Below are 18,986 nucleotides of genomic sequence, written 5' to 3'. Positions count from 1 at the left end.
GAGCTCTTTATAGGATCCTCAAACTCTTCTCCATGGAGAAAATGTACACATTTACATATAGTAGATACAGAAGGCAAAATAAATTTTCTGACTCTTTTGAATGTCTTATATGATGTCATGTTTGCAGTTTTGTTTCCTCTGTGTTATCTTTTATTTTATTGATTGTTTTATTTCATTATTATTTTATTTTATTACATGGATCTATTGAAAGTAAGTATAAGTGATAGACATTCTGATTTTTGCAGTTCCCCCTATATTCCTTTCATCTGTGCACACACACACACACACACACACACCTTTCACATAACCATGGATGATTTGTAAACTGCTTCTCACCTCGTTTTCCATTTCAGTCTCATTAAAATTTCCAAGGTCTACTCTAGAGTTCAAGCTTTCTCAAAGATCAATGCAGACTTCACTTACCAAGGGGGTTTGTTGATCCATCCTTCAAGAAGCTAATTTAAATTTCTCCTCACCAGGTAATATGGTAAGTCACTACTCTATGTCAATATTTGCTTTAAGTTCTTTTCCACTTGATGGAGTTCACGAGATGTGTAAAGCATTTACTTGGCTCTTCAAGAGTGGGTTATATATATATATGTAAAAACAGAAAGGAAATGAGTGTAAACTTTTCCAAAAGACCTTTCTGAAGTGAATGATCATTTTATTATTTTCTCAGATAAAATTAACTCAGTCACTTGAAAGAAATACAACACTCATATTTAATGCAAAGTATTGAGATGAGAGAATGAAATATATCTGTATTTATAATTCATCATAACATTTTACATTCAATTTTCACTTTGCCAAAATGCATCCATCACTCTATTTTAGAAACATAGAGGAATTCTTAATACTTCATGAATAAAAGTCTGAGGGGGGGAAGAATTCCCTCTGGTAGCAGTTTTATTTCAATACAAGTTGTAGCTTCAATTCTTTAATGCAGACAAAAATCCCAAAGAAAAAGCTTAAATGTTGGAATGTCCTCTTGCTATTTATAAGAAAAGTAATTCCCTATACTCAGAAACACAGCTCTAATAGTCACCTCCCACCTCTGAGCCCATCCACTTTAGGTCCCAGCTATAGGATGACAGGAGTTGACCAGGAAAAGGATAACATTTCTGAGAGTTCATTTTACTCTTGAGTCACTTTTGCATGAAATGATAGCTTGCCTTTTGGGGATTGGCCTCAATGCGTCTCTCTGTAAATTACTTACCATATATCAGTCTTGATTCAATAGACTATAAAATATAGGGGCTTTTTATTGGCAAGAACTTAGGGTATTTTTACAATGCAAAATAATTCTCCCCTGCAGGCAAACTTAAAAGAATTAAGAGTTATGAGACTACAAGGAAAAAGTGACCATGTTTTCTCTTGCAAACCCCTCCCTATCTCCTACTCCAGATCTCCCATGTACGACCTTTTAATACTTCAATCCAAGGAAAGAAGACTGAAGCAGTAAAAATAATTTTAACTCAAAGTTTTTTGATTCAATTCACATAATTAATTTAACAGCAGCTCAAGGTTTCTTTTTTCCTTAAAAGGACTTTTTTTTCCCTAATTGCCTAATTTTCTAATAGGAACTAGAATCTTCCATTTGAGTCCTCTCAGAGCCTGATTTCATCTATGTCCTATATTGGAGACTAGAAAGCTGGACTGCATATTAAACTTACCCTGCTCTTAAGCTTCTTGAATTTGGTTCCTATTGGATATTACATTCCTTTACAAGCTAAGAAACTATGGGATGACAGTACACAATGCTCTGGTACCATCAATAAAATCAGTCTCCATCCTTAACTATTGTAAAACATTTATCTCTGAAATGATATTGTATATCTGAAGCATAATCCTGTTTTTTTAAAATGTTATTGCTGTTTTTTATCTTTTTTTAAAAAAGACCTTTTATTTTATTTACTCATGAGAGATACAGAGCGAGAGAGAGAGGCAGAGACACAGGCAGAGGGAGAAGCAGGCTCTACGCAGTGAGCCCGACGTGGGACTCGATCCCGGTCTCCAGGATCACGCAGTGGGTTGCAGGCAGCGCTAAACCGCTGCACCACCAAGGCTGCCCGCTGTGTTTTATCTTTATGTTATTTTAAGGGTCAAAGCGAGAAAAACAAGCTCACCCTTTATGGAAGCTGTGGCATAAACCCAGATACACACACACACACACACACACACGTAAATCCAAACAAGAGTTTCAACAAAGAGCCATTTAATGCATATCAGTTGTTAAGGTATAAATATGAACTTGTTTTGAAAATTTAAAAAAACAGTGTGATTCTTAAAGGAAATCTTCCTATTGGGAAAAGATCATCATGAAACAATCACACTGCTGACCAAAGCATTTGGCCTCCTCTTCGTCCCTTTTTGTTTTCTTTCTTACCATGAAGGGGGCGGGGGGGGGGGGGGGGGGGGGGGGGGGGGGGGAGAAGTGAGAAGAAACTGGAAAAAGAAATAAATAAGGCTGGAGGGGACCTAAAATTGAGAGCAAAATGAAACAAGTTAGAATCCTTAAAACCATATAATAAAAAGTTAAAGCAAATATGATAGCTACTCAATATCTTCACTCTATCAAGCTAAATTTCAGGCAATAAATCACCTGGAGCTGTGAATGCAAAGTGTAGCTATAAAGAAGACAAAGTTAAAACTTTTCATCTCTAAATGAAAAATAAACTGAATTTAGTAAAAAGAAACAATCCTGGAAAGATCCTCAGCAAATCTAATCCCCTTACTAAAAAAATAATAATAATCCCCTTATTAGAAAAGAGAACTGAAAATCAGAAATTCAATGATATGCTTGCTAATGATGGGGCTGGAACTAGAACTCATACCTCCTGGAATTTCCACTGGTACCCTCAATACCTAAAAACTTATGTGCCTTTAAATTTGTCCTTAATTTGGTTTCATTCTACAGATATGCATTCAGCATTTTTTCTGTGCCAGGAATTAAGTTCAGTGAGTCTTTGTACTCATAGAGCTTATCATCTTGCAGGAAAACTGACACCAAACCATTCTTTACAAAATTAATTACATCTGGAATGAATGCTACAAAAAAGTGAAGGGTAAAGAAATATTTTGGAAGTGTCAGCTATTTACCTGTTGCTCTAATGAGATTTTTCTCATTGAGGTCACCAAGACACATTTATTTCCTCATTTTATCTGAACTCTCTTCAACTTTTGATGTTGCTAATAGTTTCTTCCTCTTGAAGCTCCCTCCTCCCTTGATGCAATACTTAAAAAAAAATTGTGGCATTTTATCTACCTTCCAAACAAAGTAACACATGGGTTTTGGGATCTGGGCCAAGTTAGAGAGTTACTGCAGGACAAGCTTGTGCCTGCAAACCTTGGATAAGACCAGAGCTCAAGCATAGCTTTGGGGACTGAGTCTTCAATTGAGTCAAATGGATGGTAGTAAAAGTTCCTGAGAACACACCAAAGGAATCATCAAGAATGAAGCCATGGGAAGAATAAATAACCTAGAGAATATGAGTATGGGGCATGTGGACCCAGTAAAAATTTTCCCAAAGATCTTTACTTTCCAGAAATGTCTAAATATGCATACAATTTTTCTTATAGTACAAAAAAAGTGAATATAAAAAAACCAATAGGGATCCCTGGATGGCTCAGAGGTTTAGTGCCTGCCTTTGGCCCAGGGTGTGATCCTGGAGTCCCGGGATGGAGTCCCATGTCGGGCTCCCTGCATGGAGCCTGCTTCTCCCTCTGCCTGTGTCTCTGCCTCTCTCTCTGTGTGTCTCCCATGAACAAAATAAATAAAATCTTTAAAAAAAAAACACACACACACTAAATTAAGGAACCTGATTTGCATTACATAGGCTGCTTTAGACAGGAAGAGGATAATTTAATATTAAGAATATTAAACTGATATGTTTTCATGTCCCCCCTAATGATATTGCCCTGCAGCTCTTATGCCATTATGGCTCCAAGAAAGAATAAGATGTGACACCTTGAAAGTCCCCGCCCGTCAAGAAGCAGAAGTGCTTCAAGTTATAAGAGGAGAGAAAGAAATGGAAAAGAAAGGATAACAAGTCAGAGGGGAATGTCTTGTCCTCTTCAGAACTGAAGCAACCTACCAAGCAAGAAGAGTAGAAACACCCAGACAGGTTAAGTGTGTGTGTGTGTGTGTGTGTGTGTGTGTGTGTATGGCTAATGGAGGAGAGTAAGAAGACCAAAAAAAAAAAAAAAAAAAAAAAAAAAAACTGTTGAAATTCTCACAGAGATGATGGAAGAACTTTCAAGTAGATGTTTCACTTTTCCAGCACCTCCGACAAGGTTCAGGAATGGCAAAATGGCATAGGAGGAAGGATGCGAGGAATGAGACTCAGAGTGTCCTTCTGGTTTCATTTATGCACATGTGGCACATGAGAAATTCAGAAATCGGAGTGCTTTTCCCCATCCAGAAGGCTGAGTTACAAGGTTACAGGCCTGCCAGGAGCTTCTGTAATAAGAGGCAAAGTGTCCCTTGAGTGGAAACTGGGGTGAAGACATGTCTGAGAATTAGAGGACCTATAGGCCAGCAAGAGTGAGAGACAGTAAATAGAATTGTCACATGACCTAGCAACTCCATTCTCGTGAATAGACCAAAAATAATAAAGCAAGTTTCAAAAGCGAGTATCACTTTTTGGATGAACAAAAGTGATATAACCCTAATGTGGAATACTATTCAACCATAAAAAAAGAATAAAGTACTAGTACCTGCAACTATAAAGATAAATTTTGAAAACATGCTAACTGAAATAAGCCAAACACCAAAGATCACTTCTTCTATGATTCTATTATCTGAAATATCCAGAATATACAAATTCTGTCTATTTTCCATTCATAGAGACAGAAAATACAGTGGTGGTTATAAGAGGCTGTGAGGGAGAAGGAATAGTTACTGAGTACATGGGTTCCATTTGGGGTGACAAAAAACTTCCAAAACTAGAGAGTGAAGATGGCTGCATAATGTTATAAATGTACTTAATGCCACTTGATTGTACACTTCCCTTAAAATGGTAAATTTTATGATATATGCATTTTACTACAAGGTAGTAGTAGTGTAGTAGTAGTAGTAGTAGTAATAGTAGTAGTAGTAGCAGTAATAGAGGTAGAAGTAGGCCTTGCCAACAGGGAGTGATGGTTAATGTAGCCATGGAACACTCAATACTCTTCATTCATACCAAAGGAACAGACTATGAATTTTAGCAAGTGAGCTCTTCATTATTGGGCACCAGAGATAAATACCCACGAGTGGTTGATGGAGATCCAGAAAAGAGTATGAGCACGCTAGACCCTAACTACTTGACTGTCAGGATAGAAAAGTAACCCTTGAAACCAGAAACTGCCTTGGGGACTGAGAGAAAAGAAACAGATTAGATTGGAATTGAATTTTGAGTTGTCGTAATCATTTCTGAAATGAGACTATTCAAAAACTGAAAGAAATTATTTTAAACTAGAAGGGCTTGAGATACTGTAACTGGCAAACTTAGAAGTATTTTTTTTTCCTGCCATCAACAGGAATAGGTATCTCAGACTGAGATAAACACTAAAAGACCACTTCTTTGGTGCACAGTATAGTATGTATATTTTAGGTTTTAATAAGATGGAAATCAGAAGTAACCAATGCAGATGTGTTCATAACCCATCCCTTTGTTGAGTGACTTCATGATGTTTATCTTAACAGTGATGAGGATAGTGTCAGAAATGTAAGAAGTGCTGTATCAGTGGCAGTGTTTGTGGTGATAGAAGATTCTGGTCTTGAGCAAAAGTGTGTATGAAGTCAACATTCCGTGATGTTTAGGTATTATAGCTCTACACATATATAATGCTTAAAAGCATCACTGCTGTGAAATTCCTACAGGATAAAGATGTATTATACATAGTCTGGAACTCTTTATACATTTAATCTCCACTTTCCTGTTGAAACAACTGTTTTTATAAGGAAGTTTTTGATAATGTGAGACTTCCAATGGCACATTTATGTCATAGCACAGAAGTGTTTCTCAGAGTTCTCAAAAGTTTGATTCTATTTTTTAAGAATTGAGATATTTTATTTATATGTGTACAGATTTTGTTTTTCTTTAAAATTTTACAGAGATTGAGTTGACATATGGCAACAATTAGAACTGAATCTTCAACTTGAAAGAGACTTTAGCCTCTCTGTTGTCTCAACAACACCATTGTCACTTGTTCATTTTTAGATATCTTGACCTGTGGGCACTGGTGTTCACTCCGCACTATAGCTAAATATGTGTTATTATATCCAATGATGAAGATTATGCTGGTGAATCACATTGTTTGGCTTAAGTGGCAAAATCTCAGAAATATTCCATCTCTGGAAGACAAGCCACCAACTCCTTACCTCAAAAAGACTGAAGTCATAGCAAGTGTACCATCACTCATCCTTAAAACAGAATTGTTTACTAACCAAGAAAGCATTATGTAAATTAGACTGTAAAGTGCCAAGCGGTATGCATATATAAGGCATTATTACAGAGCTGTCATTAACAAGTGTTCTAGAGCTTTGCCAAAGAATCTTAACTATTTGATGATGATGACTTTGGTACAGCAGATAAAGCCCAGGAGACCCTAGATTAGCTACAAGCCATACTGGGAAAACTGAAAAAAGCCTAAAGACATTCATTTAAAAAATATAATTTGAAATATCTACATTTATAGTAGAGAATATGCAGCCTTCCTAGCACATAAGTAAGTAAAAGCATTAATTTCGAAATATAGGTTTTTAATTTTAGTGCATGGATCTGTTTTGCAATGGTTATAGGTACTTTTAGGAAAATGATGTCTTCAGTCCTTCTGGCATCTCTGTTGATTTTGTGGTTTAAATGAACTCTCACTTTCACACAAGGTAAAAATGAAACAGAAGGATTAAGCAACTGGTTGAAGGTTACACAGTGACTCAATTCAGAGAAAAGATGAACTGTGTCTCTTGATTCCCATAGCAATTTTATATTGTGACCTAATTCTTCCCAGGTACCAAGACCCAGCTAAATATGCTTTTCATTTTTCATTTTATAGGAATTGATTAAATAATGGCTCAAGATTGTCACTGTACTTTTATTATTTTAATTGCAAGGCTATCAATAGTTATGTAGAGATTCATAAAAGATTGTTCTTGATGTGATGTAAGAATCGATTTTCTTTCAGCTCAGCTGATCACTCAGAATTTTGAATGTGGAAATCTTTTAGAACTGTACTTTGTCTTCTTAATAGGATTATGGTTAATCTCTTGATGAATAGTAATGCAGAATCCTTTGTTTTTTGCTTTACGTTGAATAGTTCACTTAGTTACATGCTCTTACAACATGTTTGCTCCAACTCCGTCAATAAGCACAAATATTGAACAGCCTGAATATCCCTCACTGATCTGCTCTCTGACTGAAAAATATTAGTACAAATAAAATGAAAAGATAAACACCATTTGCTATTTGGTGTAAGATAAACTCACCCTAGGAGATAAAATGAGACAATTTACAAGATTAACTTGAAAAATCTACTTTCTTGGACATTTTTAGCCAGAGACGGGCTATGAAATCACTTATCATCTCTGAGTCCTGTAGATTTTACAAATTTCTGGTAAGAAACAAAAATGGGACAGTGGGAAACAGTAATTGAGACAATGATAAAAACTGAAATTTGGAACTGTGGCTTGTCTTTGTTTCAGCCGAGATGCAGCTGAGGTTTTCTGCTAAGTGTAGTGGAAAATAAGGGGAAAGGAATTATTGCCAAAAAAGTAAATACAATGATGGTTGAATATATATATTAAATTATTTTCCAAGGAGCTTTTGTGTGAGAGCCTGTCTGATAGTGCACTTCAATACATTTACATCTTGGAATTTTAAAGGGTCTGTCTATCAGTGTGCTTTCTGAATGGGTTTTCAATTGCACAAATGGTCTCTATCACATGAAAAGCAATCCTGTTTTTTGAAAGGCAATGTACTTATTGTGCTACCCACATGGGACTATCAGTGCCTATTGGCTACCAACAATTACCTTTGAAATGAAAAATATTGTTTGTATCAAAGAACTGTTTGAGTCTAAAGAAAAAGCTTTGCAGCCTGCCAATCATTCTCATATCCTGAGGATTATATTGTTGGGAGTTTTATACAATTTACATGCAGAACCTGAAAATGACTCCAGTGAGTTATATAACCCCATGGGGTGTTTTCACTCTGGTTAGGTTGCATTTCCTGACACTGCTGACATCAGATTCTTTTTGTGAAAGTAGGAACCAAAGTCCTTCTATTTTTAGATATCTGTAGTCTGTCCATCAGTGATTACTTGGAATGCTTTATTCCTACAGAAATTTCAGAAAATCACCTTTATCAGTTCAGCAGGGGATTAAGGAAAATAGTTATTATAAATGTCTCCCCAGATTACTGGTTTGGAAAAGCAGTAAATAGAATAGTGAGTGTCATCTAGATTACCAGAATAAGTTACCAGTGCTACTAAATTTCCAGTAACTAAAGCAAGTTCAGGGATCTTTGTAAATCAGTATTTTAGAATTATTTTTTAACCACAGTTTTTGAAAAAGCTTTATCATTCTTCTTTTTTTTTTTTTTTTAACATCATGGAGCAGAGCCAGGCTGTCATTCCAAAATTCATTCCTTGCTCAAAAAAATGCATCTATAATTTCTTTATAGTGTGTGGATGCCATGGCAGGAAACTGATCTGGAGACAGAAGACATGCCAATGTCATTAAACAATCCATATGTCTGCCTAATGCATGAGAGTGAGTTATTGTAAAGCTTGATATAAACAGATATGTTATATGATAAATATATAATAGGATACTTAGTGAAGGTTTAAGTGTTACCAGACACTCATGGGGTCTCCTCGGAATATTTCCAAAGGAACTCTAGTCTTAGCTTTGTCTGAAATTAATTCTGATTATTAACAGAAAGAGAATTTTTATTTTAATCAAAAACATACATCCTTTATATTTCAAAAATGAAAAAACAAAATGAGGTAAAGGGAAAAGGGTTAGGGAGACATAGAGAATATTGCTTTCATTTATAAAGGAAAACATATTGGAGTTAACAAATGTTCACTAGCAGGAGTCACACCATTAGCAACACTCTGCATGTGTGTGTACATGTGCATGTGTATATGAGTATGTGCATGTGTGTGAGTGTGTGCATGTGTGTGGACATATTTATGTATCTTTTATATATGTATATGACCATAGTACATATATACTTATATTAATCATACATAATATATATGGTATAGTAGATATGTAGTAGAGATATAGATATAGATAGTAGATACCTGTTTGACATGTTATGTTATAATTTCATCATATTCCCAAATTATCAAGAGACCATATTGCAACCATAAAAATTCCAAAAACTCTTTAGTCTTTGGGAATCTGCTTTTAATTTCATATAAATCCCTAACCACAAACATTGGTAAAGTCAAATCAATGAATATTTATTCGCTGGCTTATTGAGTGTTTAGATTTTTGCTATGTACTATGACTAGAAGAAGAGATTAAAATGAGAAAATTCAATTCATTCATTTAATTTTTTGGTGCAAAGAGAAATACTCCTATTCTTTGTAGTTTGTAGTAGAACATCAGCACTAGTGAGAGAGAAGCATAATTTGAGAGCCATTGTGGTAAGCAATGAATTTTGTGGATTCTTATGTTGGAAGGAGATAGTTATAAAAGCAGGTCTTTTTTGATAGCAAGTGGGTATGGATGCTGCAGACCACGGGGAGTAGTTAGAGAAAAAAACAATATGGTGGGAGGTCAAATGTGGGTCAAAGTCCAAAGCAGAATCAGTTAGGAGAGTAAGAGTCAGCAACAAGTAGGTTAACAGTATGAATGCAACAGATTCAGCATGAATGCAACAGAAACAGAATCTGTCTCAATTCTGTCTCCCCTTTTGACTTTTGTTTATTTATCTACCTGTGACCTTCCTGATTGCTGAAAGAAACTAAGGTGTTTATGAAAGCAATGAGGTCAAGACAATGTCTGGGATGAATGAAAAGACTGGGAGCATTTAAATTCTGTATTCAAGGTGATGAATAGGAGGAAAATTCGGCATCTGGCCAGGATATTGGTAGCAAGGTAGATGGCAAGAGTGGAAGGAACAGAGTTGGACTAGAAAAGCTAGGGAGATTAGCCTGGCACTTAGAAACCCATCGAGGTGACCTCGATGTGATCAGAGAGAAGACTGGACTACAGAATGGTATCTCTCACTCTGACCCCTTCTTGGCAAGAAAGAAGTCTGAAATTGAAGCAATGTGATAGTTCAATACAGAACATTTGATATGCTTCCTGCTATATCATGGACAGACCCTAAGCCTGCTAGCATTACAGGCAAGACAAATGGATGTATCTGGATGAAGTGGGGAATAAAAGGGATATAGGGGTTTTCCTAGAAAGGTGGTAATAGGAAGAGATTGATGGCAAGGATACAGGAATAAACTGATGAGAGTATAAACCAAGAGGTGAGCAGTGAGAATGGAATGAGAAGGAAAAGGAAATCTAAATGAGAACAAGATATCAGCACTGAAATAGAATTCAATTAATCTAGAGAAGGGCAAGAATCAAGCTCATCTCCAATTGATCTTTTGCTTACCTTTAACACTCTTGACTTTTATTCTCACAAGGTTGTCCTAGAACTAATTATTCTGTTCCTTTCTCTTCTATCACACTGTTCCCTTGTCCTATTGTTGCTTAGAACCTTCTGTGACAATCACAGAGCCACTGGCATTTCAACATCTGAATATCCAAGCTGAAGTGTTTGTACATCACAGCTGCTAGGGTTATATTACGAAATGATAGTTTTCAAATCCTAAACATGAATCAATATTTTGCAATTCTTTACATGAGATGACATTAAAATACATATATTTTACACAGAACTGCCTTTTCTCCATTCTCCGTCAATCTTGCTTCTTCATGGTGGTCCATAGCCTCAAAAATTTAATTTCTTTTCATGCTTTGCTATATATGCAGCATGTTTTGAATGAAATCAGAAAATTGTGAGGCTAATTAAAGGAAAAACAGCTTTTTCATGTTTCAAGTCACCGCATAAATTTAAATTGAGTATATTCTCTCATTCTCCCCAACCACCACTCTTTTTTTCAGGATTTATAATTTCTCATGCTGTTCCAGTCTTCTGTGAGTTATAGAGGTTTTACTAAAACATGCCTAGTATCTTCTCCCATGCAGTGTCCCATATATTTAGGAAGACAGAATATTAAACAGATAATTACAACTTAATGTAAGTGCTATCAAAAGACAAGTAGCTCTATGATCAAGAGTTGGAGAGCATTTCTGACTTTCTCCAAACAAGTGTTGTTTAAGCTAACAGTAGTAGACAATGATTTAACCAAGTTGGCATATTGGGAGAGAGTGAAGCCCAGAAGATCGTGCCAGGAGAAGAACAATGCAGAAGTGTGAAAGTAAATTTATTAAAAGAATGGAAGAAAGTTCAAATAGATTGTGATCATCAGGCTAACTGGCCAGAAGTGAGACTGTGGAGGTTAAGTGAGGGCCAGCATTACACCAGGACTGTGAGGATGGTTTGATCTCCAAAAGTATATTAATATATTATAAAATTTTTAACAGTAAGAGAGAAAGCTCAGTGTGTTCCTATCAATAGATGCAGAAAAGGGTATGAGATAAAAGTTAACACTCATTCAGGAAAATTTCTTAGAAAACTTGGGTTTCTCTCAATAAACCTCAAGAAACATCTCATACAGATCTAAAACATTAGTACTTCTTTAAAATCAGAAACAAAGTGCTTTCTATTGCTGCTATTCTTTTACATTGTAATGGCAACCGAAGCCAAACAATTCAAAATAAAAGACAAGAAAAAAATAAGAAGTGGAAAAATAGAATATGGGTGCTCTGCCTCTAAAATTTCCTTTCCAGCTACTAAACAAATGATTGTATTGTGAAGGGTTAATCCAACTTTTCTATCAATTGAGATGCTAATTAAAGAAAATATTTCAACCTACCCCACACCCCAGTTGATAATACTACTTAAATGTAGCATGAATTACTAACCAAAGTAAATGATCTGTGTTTGTCTTTCTTCGGTATCTTTTACTATCCAGTCTGCCTTCAATTTTCTTGCCAGTTGCATTTCAGTAGTTAGTTATTGTGTACATGCAAACTATAAATGATTACAGGAACATGCCTTGTTAGGGTCATTTTTTTTTCTTACAATGTGCCCAGTATATTGTTAAAAATTATGATGAACATGAGATTTTATACCAATAGAGACTTTTAGGAGTAGCACAAGAAATTTTATAACAATTATCCTCCCCTAGATGAAAACAACAACAACAAATCCCATCCTAAACAATGGTTTTAATAAGAACAATTATCTTGAATATGTAAATATCCCAAAGGATATTTCTCTAGGCATCACTGGCTCTTTGGCTTCTAATTAGTTTTCTTCACCTTATTAACTCTATTTGCTGGCATTTGTCACAGTGAGGCCAAACTTCACAGGAAACACTGTACATCTTAATGTCACATGTACTTTCCCTTTTATATAAATAATGTTAGCTTTATAAAATTATATTATGAAAACAAATGTCGTATTATATGAATTTACGGTTATGTATTTCAACTCCTTGCTATACTACTTATAAAATCTATAATCTTAGTAAGGTTTACTTAACTTCCTTAAGGCTTAATTTACTTGCACAACATGCATGATAACATCTACTTTATGTGAATCTTATAAAGACTAAATGAGATATGCACAGACAAGCTCACAGTGGCTACAGCTTGGCACTGAGTAAAATGGGAGTCCTATTCCTTTATTCTTTCTGTCTATAATATCAAATAATAAAGATATAATTTTCATGAGGTTAAGGACCATGCCTTTTTGTTCATTACTGTGTCCTCAGAATAGAACACATTGCCTTTTATATAGAGGAGGCTTAATAGAAATTTATTGAATAAATGAAGGAATGAACAAACTGTGAGGGATCTTGAATATAATCTAATACAACAACCATATATTTTTATTGAGATAAAAAGCTCAATTTAAAAAATAAAATTACTACTTTATTTTAAAGTGCAGAATTCAGTAGCTTTTAGTACATTCACATTCTTGTACAACCAATATCACTATCTTATCCTGATCACCTTCATCACTTGCCCTAAAACAGACCCTGTACCCATTGAACAGTTCTACTCTCTCTTCTGCCAACCCCTGGTGATCATGACTCTGCTTTCTGCCTCCATCAACCACTTTCTATTTAGATGAAGGGAAGATAAGGTCTAGAGACATCATATGACTTCCCAAGTTGCAGTGTCAGTAAACCTCAGAGCTGGGCATCAATTTAAGTTTAATTCCCTTTCTAGAGCATCATTGTGCATTGCTTTACATACAAATCATTTGAGCAGCTTCTTCATTAAGAAATTTCGCTCACTCTCTTTTTCAGGGATATAAAGACAATAATATTCATCCTGACTTTTTCTGGTTAGGTAGATGATTGAAAGAAGGCTTTCCATTTTCCAAAATGAGTTCCAAGAGTAACTAACACACTGTCCCAGGCACTGTTCTTAAGTATATTACAAACATTAGCTCATTTCTGCCTCACTACGCCTATAAGATAGGGACTAATGTCCTACTTTTCAGGTGAGGAAATTATAGTAAAAAGAATTTAAGTGACTCACCCATGATCATACAACTACTAAACTGATAATCCAAGGATGTTAATAGGATTTGATTTTTAAGATGAGAGGGATTGGAAGTAATGTAGTTTCAGGGAATGTGGAAATCAACAGTTAATTAATCAGTGTTCTACACGATAGGATTTCTTCTCTGAGCTTCTAATGATTCAATTGCCTCTCGTGGATTAAGAGTCTTTAATTGATTAATTATGAATTTCTGAGAGGAGAAGATAGGGTGAATTATTTCTCAAACATATTTGAGCAAAGGAGTACTTATTTATTTATTTATTGAGGTATAATTGACACATAACATTGTATTAGTTCCAGGTGTACAACATAATGCTTCAATATTTTATATACTACAAAATTATCACTATAATAAGTCTAGTTACCATTCATCACCATACAAAATTACAATTGTTTTTCTTGTGATGAGAATTTTAGGATTTACTCTTTTGACAGCTTTCAATTATGCACCACAATATCACTGCCTATAGTTAATGAGCTGTATTATTACATCCCCAGGGCTTATTTATTTTGTAATTGGAAGTTTCACCCATTTTGTGTGTCCCTAAACCCCCCTATCACTCAACCCTGCCCTGGATCTTGGTTTTCTTGAACCTTTATGATCATTTGAACAGCCTGATTTATTCTTGATAGGTTCCAGTTGTTGAGGGTGTGCCAAGACTTGACAGTGTTCCAAAGGAGAGATCTCAGTCAGATGTTGGATGTTGTCTCCTGGCTTATGTCCCCTGAAAGCACTACCATAGTCTCAGATGAGTGGCAAACCTGAAGTCTGTCCCTCAGGCTGAAACTCTAGGACAAATAAATAGGCCCATTTCACAGAAAGACTGAAAAAATGTTGCCTTCTCCTGTCTGTACAGTGCCCTGGGGGAGTTAGCATGCCAATAACTGTTGTTCTGATCATTACAGTCCTGTGAGACTCAGGAATCTGAGTCCTCATGGCCACCAGAGCCAAGTGCTCAAGGGGAGCCCCCTGTGTGGTCTGTGTGTGCCCACCAGCCTTAGCGAAGTAATCAGAGTATGGAAATTGTGTATGCTCATTTGCTTTAGTGAGGCAGCTGAGAACACAAGGGCAAGGTATGCCTGCTGGCCTTGGCAGGGCAGCTGGAGAGTGTGTATGCCTGCCTATGCTAGCTAGGTGGAGACAGTACAAAAATGATGCACATCAGTGCCTCCCTCTGAGAGAGAGTCCCAGCAGACCCTTTCCCCTCAGGCAGACTCTTTAAAATTAGTAATCAGATCTCCTTCACAAATAGTCTAGGCACTTTCCAAAATGCTGCTCTTGTGTTGGGCCCCAAAGAGTCTGCGTGTAAGCCTTTTAAGAATGGCATCTCAATTCCCTACAGCCCTTTAGGTCTCCTAGACATAAGCTCCACTATTTTTCAAAGCCAGATGTTTGGGGGCTTGACTCTCTGGTACAGGTCCCAAGGACTGCGGTGCTTGCTATAAAGCATGAAACCCTCACTTCTCAGGAAGAAGCTCCAGATTTTTGAGATTCCTTTCAATTGTGGGTTACTGCACTAGGGGTGGGGTTTTGGGCAAGATCTTATCTCTTCCTCTCCTACCCATATTAATGTGGTCTATTTACCCTTTGTTGAAGATGAGCTGTTTAGCTAGTTTTCAGAGAGAATTGTCTTATCTGTAGCTATAGATTCAGTATGTCTGTAGGAGGAAGTGAGCTCAGGATCTTCCTATAGCCATCTTGGATTACCCCCTCCAAAGAACTTTTTAAAATGAACTTATTAAGTTATAATTTACATGCAGTAATTAAACTCATTTTAAATGAACAGTTCAATGGGTTTTGACAGAGAGTCACCACCATAATCACCCTCTTCCCAGAGAAGTTCCCCACCTCTGGCCTTGGACAACTACGGTTCTTTTTTTCACTCTGTTTTTACAATACATTAAACTTTCCTTTCTACAATTTTATTTGTGGAATCATAGTATGTACTCTTTTGTCTGTCTTCCTTCACTTGGCATGATTTTAAGATTCTTTGGTGCTGCATGTTATATCAGTAGTCTGTTCCTTATACCGGTAGTCTGTTCTTTTTATTTCATTGTATGGAAACAGCATAATGTATTTGTCTATTCATCTATTAATGAATATTTTTGTTTTGTTTTGTTTCATTTAGTTAGAACATCTTCCACTTTGAAAATCATTGACAAAGTGACGTCTGGGTGGCTCAGTGGTTAAGCATCTGCTTTCAGCTCAGGGCATGGTCCTGGAGTCCCTGGATTGAGTCCCACATGGGGCTCCCTGCATGAAGCCTGTGTGTCCCTCTGCCTGTGTTTCTCTCTCTGTCTCTCTCTCTAATGAATAAGTAAATAAAATAAAAGAAAAAAGAAAAAAAATCATTGACATGAATCCTAGTTAATGTGAAATTCTTAGATACTCATGGACTCCTCTGGAGAAGTACAAACCAGAGATGTCATGCAGACAACAATTTGCTTGGTTATGTAGCAGCTGTGACATCAAAGGTAAAAAAAAAAAAATCTGGGGAGTGCCTTCTTCGTGTCTGACATTTTGTTGGACATTTAACATATCTTACCTAGTTTAATGTTGGAATGTTTGGAAGTCACTCTGAGGACCACAGTCAGATTGTTTTGGGGAAAGTGTATGTGTGTTCATAGTGTGTGTGTGTGTGTGTGTGTGTGTGTATGCACACATATGCTGTATTAAATACACCAGAGAAGTAAAAGAAATCTTAGACTCTGGACAAATTGAGCAGGTTTTTGTGACAGAATATTAATCGAGCTTAAGTCCCTAGATTGATGGCAAGTGCTTTGTTGAATGTAATTAATAAATATGAAGGATTAGATGTTGAGTCTGATATCTGTTGACCTTGTAATTCTACAGAACTTACAGGCAATAAAATGTCCCTGTATGTTGTACTGAATCTGTGTCTTGTTTTCACAATTATCTTTGTAACCAGTCTTACTCAGTTACCATTCCAGAGAGCTCCTCTTCCCTATTACAGCACTAATAAATTAGGGGTTCCATAAGTGCCTTTGTTCAGATTCATTTTCTTCTTTCAGTTAATGAACAGCCATCTGCAGCTGCTCCTCGATCTTAATCCATCTGCATGGAGATGCCATTGTTATATACAGCATTCTATAAATATTGCTATGTTGACAAGCTGACTGCAGATGGGGGGGGGATATTTTTATTATTATTATCCCTGATTAAGAGAGAGGCCAGATTGACAACACAAGGGCTCTGAGGTCCCTTCTCTTCTGTAAATTGTCTGTTCACATAATTATATTTCTAGTAACAATATTACGGTATGCATTACAATCATCATTGTAGCTGTTATTTGTTATTCGCTGAGTACCACTTCTGCATTCTGCTGTGTATAAGGCACAGCGTGTAGGAAGCCAGAGTTCAGACTTGAAAGGATTAAATATTCTTCCTGTAAAAAGGAATCTTACCAGCCTAACGGAACTGAGCTGTTAAAGTAGATATGGTGTCTTGTGCCACTTTTACATGCCATGGACTATATAGTAAAGAAGTTGAGTGCACCATCTATATGTCAAACTTTCTCTTACACAATGAGATTGGTCCGAGGTTCCTACAATAAAGCAATGAACTAGAAGATAAATATCTTCATTTAAATTCAGAATATGAATGCATTTTTTTAATGAGACAGCTTGAAAGATGACAAATTCACAATTAGTGGGAAGAACTTTATTACCAATGACTTAGGCTATTTCTACCCAGCAAAGTGGGAGAGAAAGCAATGATCCAGTAGGTTTGGAAAAAACAAACTGCTTTTCATGTGCTTAATCCATGTTGGGTGCTGGGAAACATAGCTGTGAGTGAGACAGACAGGTTTCCTACCTGTGGGGACGTGTGCTCTAGCAGACCAACAATAGACCTTGAGCAGGTAATCAGAACTGTGCTAATGCTAACGTGCAAGATGCTGCTGAGCATGAAATGGGAGGACCCACAGGGATAAAGGCATTCAAGCAGTTGACCTGTAGAAGGCTGAATGGTGGGTCCCAAAAGATATGTCCTGCTAATCCCCAGAACCCATGAATGATGACTCACTTAGAAAAAGGATCTTTCCATAGGAATCTTGAGATAAGAAGCTCATTATGGATTATCAGGTGAACACTAAATCCAATAATAAATGTCCATATAAGAAAAAGGCAGAAGGAGACTTGAGGCAGATACAGAAGAGAAGAGGAGAAGACACAGAAAAGAGGGAGAGACAACTTGTGACCATGGAGGCAGAGACTGGAGCATCGTGGCACAAGTCAGAGTGCTGACACCCACTAGAAGCTGAAATCAGCAAGGAACAGGTTCTGTCAGAAACTGAACTGTGCCTCTGTGAGATTCTTTCCTATTCTGCAAGTGACAATGCAGCTCATCTGGCCTTAATTACAGTCTGGTAAGACTCTAAGGAGAGGATCCAATTGCACCATGCCTGGCTAGTCTTGACCCATTGGAATTACGAGATAATAAATGCCTGTTATTTTATGCTAACTTTGTGGTAATTTGTTACACAGCAATAAAACCCTAATATACCCATTGAAAGAGTATTGGGGTTGGGTAGACTGTTCTAGCCAAAAGGAGATGTGAGTATAAGAACCTATTGCATAAGGAAGTGTGGCACCTGGTACAAGAACATCCTGACATAACTAGGATATGTTGACTGAGGAGGAGAGCAACTGCAACAAGATTAAAGAGGGGGAACAGGCAAATCATCCCAGACTCTGGAACTCAGGTGCAGGATTTTAGACTCTGTTGGTGGAATGGTAAGTATTAGAGGTTTTTAAAGCAGTCGAGCAATGAGATAAAACTTGAGATTTTGTAAGACCATTCTATTAATTGCTATTGCTATTGCTACTTAACAGATTACCACAAATAGTGGCTCAAAACAGGACAAATTTATTTTCTTACAGCTCTGTGGGTTAGATGTCTGACATGGTTCACAGTGAGCTAAAGTCAAGGTCACAGCAGTGCCAAGTTCCTTTCTGAAGATTCTAGTGAGGAATCTGTTTCCTTGCCTTTAGAACTTCAGAGGCCACCTGCATTCCTTGGCTAATGACCCCTTTCCCCCATCTTTAAACCTGGTCATGTTACATGTCTCTGACCTTTCTTCCATAGCTACATTTCTCTTTGACTACAGCCAGGAAAGATTACCTTGTTCTCAGGACTTGTGATTAGATTGAGTCCACCCAGATAATACCTCCCATCTCAAAGCCCTTAATTTAATTATATCTGCAAAGTCCCATACCTGTGTAAATTAATATAGTCCTACTTCCAGGGATTAGAATATGGACTTTTCAG

General features: G+C 36.6%; 1 long non-coding RNA gene across 1 annotated transcript; it reads left to right on the top strand.

Annotated features, from left to right (window-relative positions):
* Positions 1–6,542: 6,542 nt before the first annotated feature.
* LOC144311805 (uncharacterized) lies at positions 6,543–16,033 on the top strand. Its single transcript, XR_013377318.1, has 3 exons — positions 6,543–6,711; positions 8,664–8,752; positions 15,826–16,033. It is a non-coding gene; the product is annotated as an uncharacterized LOC144311805 (long non-coding RNA).
* Positions 16,034–18,986: the final 2,953 nt, after the last annotated feature.

Source organism: Canis aureus, chromosome 4, assembly GCF_053574225.1.
Source record: "Canis aureus isolate CA01 chromosome 4, VMU_Caureus_v.1.0, whole genome shotgun sequence".
NCBI classification, from domain to species: Eukaryota; Metazoa; Chordata; class Mammalia; order Carnivora; family Canidae; genus Canis; species Canis aureus.
This window is presented reverse-complemented; position numbering and strand designations above follow the sequence as displayed.